Source organism: Rousettus aegyptiacus, unplaced genomic scaffold, assembly GCF_014176215.1.
Source record: "Rousettus aegyptiacus isolate mRouAeg1 unplaced genomic scaffold, mRouAeg1.p scaffold_m13_p_3, whole genome shotgun sequence".
Classification (NCBI taxonomy): domain Eukaryota; kingdom Metazoa; phylum Chordata; class Mammalia; order Chiroptera; family Pteropodidae; genus Rousettus; species Rousettus aegyptiacus.
This window is the reverse complement of record NW_023416306.1, coordinates 133,772,791-133,779,669: the sequence shown is the minus strand read 5'-3', so window position 1 is coordinate 133,779,669 and position 6,879 is coordinate 133,772,791. Positions and strand designations below refer to the sequence as shown.

At 47.3% G+C, this 6,879-nt stretch overlaps 1 long non-coding RNA gene and 1 pseudogene across 1 annotated transcript; both read left to right on the top strand.

The window, feature by feature from the left end:
• The first annotated feature begins 1,180 nt into the window (after nucleotides 1-1,180).
• LOC118614979 lies at nucleotides 1,181-6,628 on the top strand. The gene is made up of 2 exons (XR_004956222.1): nucleotides 1,181-1,290; nucleotides 6,425-6,628. It is a non-coding gene; the product is annotated as an uncharacterized LOC118614979 (long non-coding RNA).
• LOC118601397 lies at nucleotides 4,569-4,687 on the top strand (annotated as a pseudogene).
• Nucleotides 6,629-6,879: the final 251 nt, after the last annotated feature.

Below are 6,879 nucleotides of genomic sequence, written 5' to 3'. Positions count from 1 at the left end.
TTCTGGAAGAGGAAACGGGAGTGAGGGAGCCTGTGTGTTCTCCGTAGGGAACATCACTTCTACATCTTCATCCGTATCTGTATCTGCAGCTTTCTCTGTATCTGTACCCGAATTTACATCCACATACGAGTCTATGCCTGTATCGATAGATCCACCAATCGCTCAGTACCCAAACCATCAGTTTTAAGGATAGAAGCTTTAGTGCCAAAAGGTAAAATACAATAATGGGTGAAACCAGCCCCTGGTGGCAAAGCCTGGAAACAAAACATTACAGCAGAGATAATCATTTCACTTCCTATTAGCATCCTATTGGTAGTTTTCTTAACAAAAATATTCCTGCATGTAATACTTGATTTACCTGAATAAAATAAAATACTTTAAGTATGGTTATGATAAAAAAAGAAATTAATTTTTTTCAAAAACTGTTTCCTTGTAAAACTGAGGTGTGTCAATTTATATCTCTGGTTTTTATGGGTCAGCAAATATGGGAGCTGCTGGGCAAATAGTTGCAAAGATGAACAAGACAGGGCAGTGTCCTCCATGGCTCTTTCAACCACACCTCACTCCCTCAAAGGAGACCGTGCCTACACAGGCATTTGGGGACACTGCAAATTGCCCTCGGTTCATGCTTTGGGGACCATCAGGAGAGTGATGGTAGTCTAGAGCACGGATTCTCAAAGTGTGGTCCTCTACCAGCCACCTCAGCAACACCCGGAAATTATCTGAAATGCAAATTCTCAGGCCCCACCCAGGCCTACAAAATCAGAAACTCCGAGGGTGGGGCCCAGCGACCTGTGTTTTCACAAGCCCTCCAAATGATTCTCATATAAGCTGAAGTTTAAGGAGCACGGGCCTAGAGCCCCGCACACTGGGCTGAGAGTCAGAAAACCTTGGGTTCTAATCCTGGACCTGGCAGTCCCAGGCTCTGTGACCTTGGACAAGTCAGGCCCCTCCCTGGACCTCTGAATGTTTAGGTATAAACTAGCAGAGTTGGCTCTAGAAGTTTGAGGGGAGCCTCCCTGGCTCAGACAGTCCATGATCTTCCTACCCGATTGCTGGGAGTGGGGCCTGGCCCTTGAAGCAGGAAATGGTGCCTTCTTTGGAGGGTGATACTCTCGTTCCAATGGATTCTGGTGACAAGAATGTGGGAAGGGCAGTCACATCGGACTCCCTTGAGTGTCTTGGCCTGGGGTGAGGCCCCAGCAATCCTGCCCATTCATGGGCTCTCTGCAGTCTGAGAAGAATGAGGGTTCTCTGTGCGCATCTGGGCCAGCCACACATCTGGATCTGGTAAGTGTTCTGTGAGGTTATGTCACCCATCTTTCTGCCTGGGCCCTAGCCCCAAAAAGCTGCCAGTCCTAGGTCCTAGTTAGAAGTGGAAACTGCTCAACCTCTAAGCTCACCTGGGGATAGATCTGCATCCAGGCTCACTCACATGCGTGTTGCCAGGATTTGGTACCTCACGCGTGCTGGACTGCATATTTCAATACCTCACTAGCCTTGCTGGCCTTACTAGCTGTTGGCCAGAGGCCTCCCTCAGCTCCTTGCCACATGGGCCTCTCTATTGAGCGCTCACAACATGACAGCTTGGCTTCACTCAAAGAGAGCAAAAGGGTACCTAAGATGAAAGCCAGAGTCTTTTTGTACCTTAATATGAGAAGTGACATTCCATCACTTTTAACACATGCTGTATTACATTTGTTAGAAGTGGTCACTAAGTCCAGCCCACATTGACAAGAGGGGATTACACAAGGACATTAATACCAGGAGGCAGGGATCAGGAATGAAGGTAGGGGGATGGGGGGAGGGTTATTTCAGAAGCTTCCTACCACACCTGCAAAGCCTAGTTCCAAGGAAAGCCCTAAGATGGAAGGAGCTCTAAATGGAGGGAGATCCTGAGAGAGGCAAGAAAAATGTGTGGCCTTATGGACAATCTCCTAAGATAGGGTCCCCAGAGCCTGCCCACCCTGATTTTTATCTTTACCGCAGGGCCTGTCTGATGGTGGGGGGGGGGGGCGTTATTTGCAGCCAGCAAGAGCTGCATTCCAGGGCTGGGTACTTAACATTCCAGAGGAGCTCTCAGCTAATTATTGCCTTGCCTTGCCCAGGCCTGGACCACCCTGCTCCCCTGAGCTCCCATGCTTTGGCCAGAGGATTCGCATGGTTTTGTTCCTGGTCATATGGAAAGGCCCAGGTCACACAGCAAGGAGTTGATTGCATTGTAGGAGCTGGAGTCCAGGTCCTTTTACCCACTGCTGTGGTCAAGTGACAGATGTAGCAGAAGCCTTGGAGCTGAGCCTCCTGGGGGTAAGGTGGACTAAAGCAGACCTCAGCAAATGGCTGCTTCTCTGACCCGCCATTTCCTCACCTGCAATAAGGGGAACTTTCCCAACATCTTATAACACGTGACAAAGATTCTCTCTGATCATACTTCACACAGGCTCCCCTGAGCCCATTGTTCAACTAGACCTAGTCCTTGGGCCTTGTCTTGGGCCTACATAGCCCAGTTTTAGCAAGAATCCTGTCAGTTTAGTGAGAATCCCCACACCTTGATATCTTATCACCCTGGCCTGCCTTCAGCAAGAATCCTGTTAAGTTGGTTTAGTAAGAATCCCCCTTACCCTTGAGGTTACCTCTTAGTAATTTTCCATCCACTGACCCCCTCATTCTGCTTGTAGGCTATAAATCCCCAACTGTCTTTGCTGTATCCAGAGCCCAATCTCTCCCCACTATTGTGATAATCTTGACATCTATCGCAATAGTACTGAATTAAGTCTTTCTTATATACTATTCTAACAAGTGTCAGGATAATTTTTTCTTTAACATATGCATCCTAGTACATATATTTCAGTCCCTTCACTGTGCAAAGGAATCCCAGGAGGCACAATATTTCCACTGCTCTTTGGGTGGTGAAAGGGGAGTGAGTGTAAGCTTGGGATGGGCAGCCCTTTGTCCCAACACCAGGACTTGTACCGCCCGCAGGCAGCCTTGGCCCTGAGAAAGTCCAGTGGGGCCAGAATTCTCAAGACGCCCTTCCAGCTTACTCCTGCTCTCATGGTTGGGCCCACTCAGCTCTAAGACCTTTAGAGCAAGCACTGAGGGCTAAGGGAGCAAGATGGCATGAGAGAGGCTCTCTGACACACGTCAGGGGAATAGTGGAGCAGAAGCAGGAATTGTATAGGGCCTTGAAAGCCAAGTAGCACTGAGCACATGAAAATGGAGGCAGGGAATTTCCAGTGAAGGCACAAGCCTGACAGAGGCATGGTAGCATGAGGAGATTCAGGGCCCGAAGGATGGGACAGAACATAAGTGGGAGATGCCTGTGGTGCTGAGGATTGTGGGAGGCTGCTGCATCCCTCTGCCGCCTGGGACTCAGTGTCAGGGTCCTGTAGCAAGAGCCATAGGCAGAATCCCAGGCTTTCCTCCACCCAGGGATGATGCTCACCTGCTTCTTCCCTTTCCTAAACGCCCAATTTCTGGGTTTTCCACAACCTCCCCCAAAGATTTGGACCTATTATAAATATAAATCATGTAACTTGTTAAAATAGGTTCACATACACATAGCACTAGCTCAAAAATTCTCCCTCCTTTCCCATTCCCCTAGCCCCCGCCCCCCATCCTCCTCCTCTGAGGAAACCTTTGCTGGTTCAAGTACACATGCCTTTTCTTCTTACACAAATAGTAGTTCACTGCATTTACAGTAGTACATCTTGCTTCTTTCACTTATTGTTTTATCTTTTGACACCTGCGTAATATTCTATTACACGAATATAACAACAGTTATTTAGTCTCCAAAATAGCAACATATTCATATTGCCACCTAAATTTCTGTCAACAAACATATGTAGAATGTCTACTATGGCTCAGGCATGCAGTATAACCTAGAGATACAGGGGCAGTTGTGACCTGGTCTGTGTGAATGGGAGCTTCCAGGTTCACGGAGGCAACAGAAAGACTAGTGCATTGCAGAGTGGAACAAGGGTTAAGGTTTCCAGGAAAGGATGCTTCTTCCATGAGCTTGAAGAGCGGTAGGTCTTTGAGCACTAAAGTGGGTTTTCTTAGAAGGGTATGTTGCATTAGTGACAGGAAAGGGAAGGATGGTGTTCTAGGCCAAGGGAACTATGTGACAGATTAGAGGACGGGGACAACCTATGTGTCTTGTGTAATGAATGAGGGTCCAGGGCAGGTGGACAGAGGTAGGGATGAGGCTGTTTGGAGCATGAGTCTATGGGAGTCTTAAACTTCAGGGAGATGGCTGTGGCCTGATTCCTGCTTTTCTCCCGTGTCCTTCCCCACATCCACCTCCTATGGGATAAGGGGCTCAGGAGATGGGTTGGAAGAAAAAGGAGTCCTCTAGGGAGGAGGCAGGGAAGAGGCAGCTCTAGGCCAGAAGGAGTAGTGGCTTGTGATTATTCAGGTCTGTCCTATGCTGGATATTTAATTTAATTTAATTTAGTTTGGTTTTTGTTACATTTACTTTATTTCTAAACCATTGGAAAGTTAGTTGTAGACACCATGGTATTTTCCCCTCAGTATTTCAGAAACTCTCTTTTTAAAATGAGCACACTATCTATGGCTATGCTACCCTGAACAAGCCTAATCCTGTCTGATCTTGGAAGCTAAGTAGGGCCAGGCCTGGTTAGTACCTGGATGGGAGACCACCTAGGAAGACCAGGTGCTATAGGAGTAAAAAATTAAAAAAATAAGAGATTGGAAGCTGACAAGGTCCTTGCAATCTGTGAGGTCAGCCAAGGGTCGCCTTGCCTAAAAAATAAAAAAATAAAAATAAGTAAATAAATATATAAGTGAATAAAAATGAGGACACTTTCCTACACAATCTCTATACAGTGATGACATTCAGGAAATTTAACACATTCATGCTATTATCTCATAGTCTGTCCATATGCAAATTTTCTTGATTTTCTCAATTGTGTCCTTTAGCACGTCCTCATCCTGCTCAGGATCCAATCAAGGATCATTCTTTGCATCTCCTTTAATATAGAATCGTTCTCCAGACTTTTTCTTTCTTGTTTCATGCCATTGGCATTTTTGAAAAGTCCAGGCCATGTGATCTGTACACTGTCACTCTGTTTGATTTATTTCCTTGTGACTAGATTCAGGTTCAATGTCTTCAGCAAGAACCTTGGTGCAGTGTTTTTCTCAGATGGGTTTTCCCTACTACTAGTGACATTAAATTGGGGGAAGGGTGTCTGACAGTTTTTTTTTTTTTTCATTGTAATGTATAAGTCTTTTAATATTCACCTCCACTTCATTTTTACAGATGAATGGCCAGGTCCCCTGCTATTTCCCCTGGCACCCCACAGCTTCCCATGGCTCAGCCAATGTTAGGTCTTCTCCCTCCATCTGACCCTCCAGGGCTAATTGCCTACCCCTAGAGGGGATGAAGGCCAAACTTATCCCAGGTCTCAGCTTTGTCCTGCATGGGCTAGTCAACAGAGAACCTATCCAAGGGCTCCAGCCAGAGTTCTGAGGAGGGACCGTGGCAAAGTGGGTGTCAGGGAGATAGAGGAAAGAGGGTTACAGCCACCGGAGCCCTGAAAGTCTCCTGGAGGGGGCAGTTTATGTTTGGGGCCTGGGGGAGCACCATTTCTGCTTCAGGCCGTCCGGACCCATGACTCATAGGCAGGCCTCAGAGCTGTGGCAGGACATGATGTCAGCCTTCTCTACCAGCCAGCCTGGTCTAGGGGCTCGGCCAGGCCCTGGCTGGGCTCCCCAAAGAGACGACCTCCAGCCCAGTACTGAAAACATAAAGCCCAACCAGCTTCGCTCTTTCTCAAGATGTACAAACCTATTTAATAGAACAGAGTCAAATAAGGCCAGAGATTCATGGGCTCTGGGCAAGACCTAAGAGATCCCCCAGGCCAATGACTTTCCAATGCAGCCCCTAAAGCAAGGTGGGTAAGTGCACAGAAGACTGCTACTCAGCCTCCAGAATCAGCCAGCCCAGGCACAATTTCTCATCACCTGTGTAACTCTAGGCAAGTTGCTTCTCCTCTCTGGGCCTCGGTTTTCTCATCTGTCGAATGGAAATAATAATAATACTTACCATACAGAGTCACCATAAAGATTGAATGAAATAATGCAGGTAAAGCTACTGGCTCAGGGAGTGGCAGTCATACAAAATTAAATCTCACTGTGCTTTTCTTTATATCAGGTACGACTATTTTAGTTACAGCACAAACTTACCTAAAGTATCTATAGCAAATAAAAGTAAATGTTGTGGAAAGTGGAGAAAAGGGAGTTATTGAAAGGAGTCTAGGGGACTTCCTAGAATTCCAGACCGGGACCCAGTTGGCCTCAGGAAAGGGTGCAGTCAGGGCTGTGAGCCCTGGGGGTGCCCGGCTGGGCTCCCTCTTTCTCTTACCTTGCTGCTCTCTGCCGTCTCTTTCTCCTGCTCTCACAGGCCCAGTTCCATCCATTCCTCCAGTCAGCGGTGGAAAGCATGGCTGTCAACAGCTCCTGGGTTGGCGTGGCCTCTGCATGTGAAGACAGCCAGCCTTAGCTGAAGTCTTTCGGTTCCAAGTCCAAATTCTTTACAGAAGACACTGATTGGCTCAGCTTGGGTCAGGTGCTCACCACCTGGAAAGAATAAATGTGGTAAATCCTACTGAAAGCCTGTGGCTAGTGACGGTGGGGAGCAGTTCCCACAAACGGGGTGATGCTGTGCAAAAAAAAAACAATAGGCATCTCTTTCACGTTTTTGGTTCTACCCATCCAATCAGACCCTGGACCACCACCACTCCTCCACCTTCCATCACAGAAGAAAAGCAGAAGGGCATTCCTCTTTTCCAGGCTGCCCGATTTTATACACTTGTAGAAAAATTTACCCTCCTTTCCCCATCCAGAGCAGACATTTAT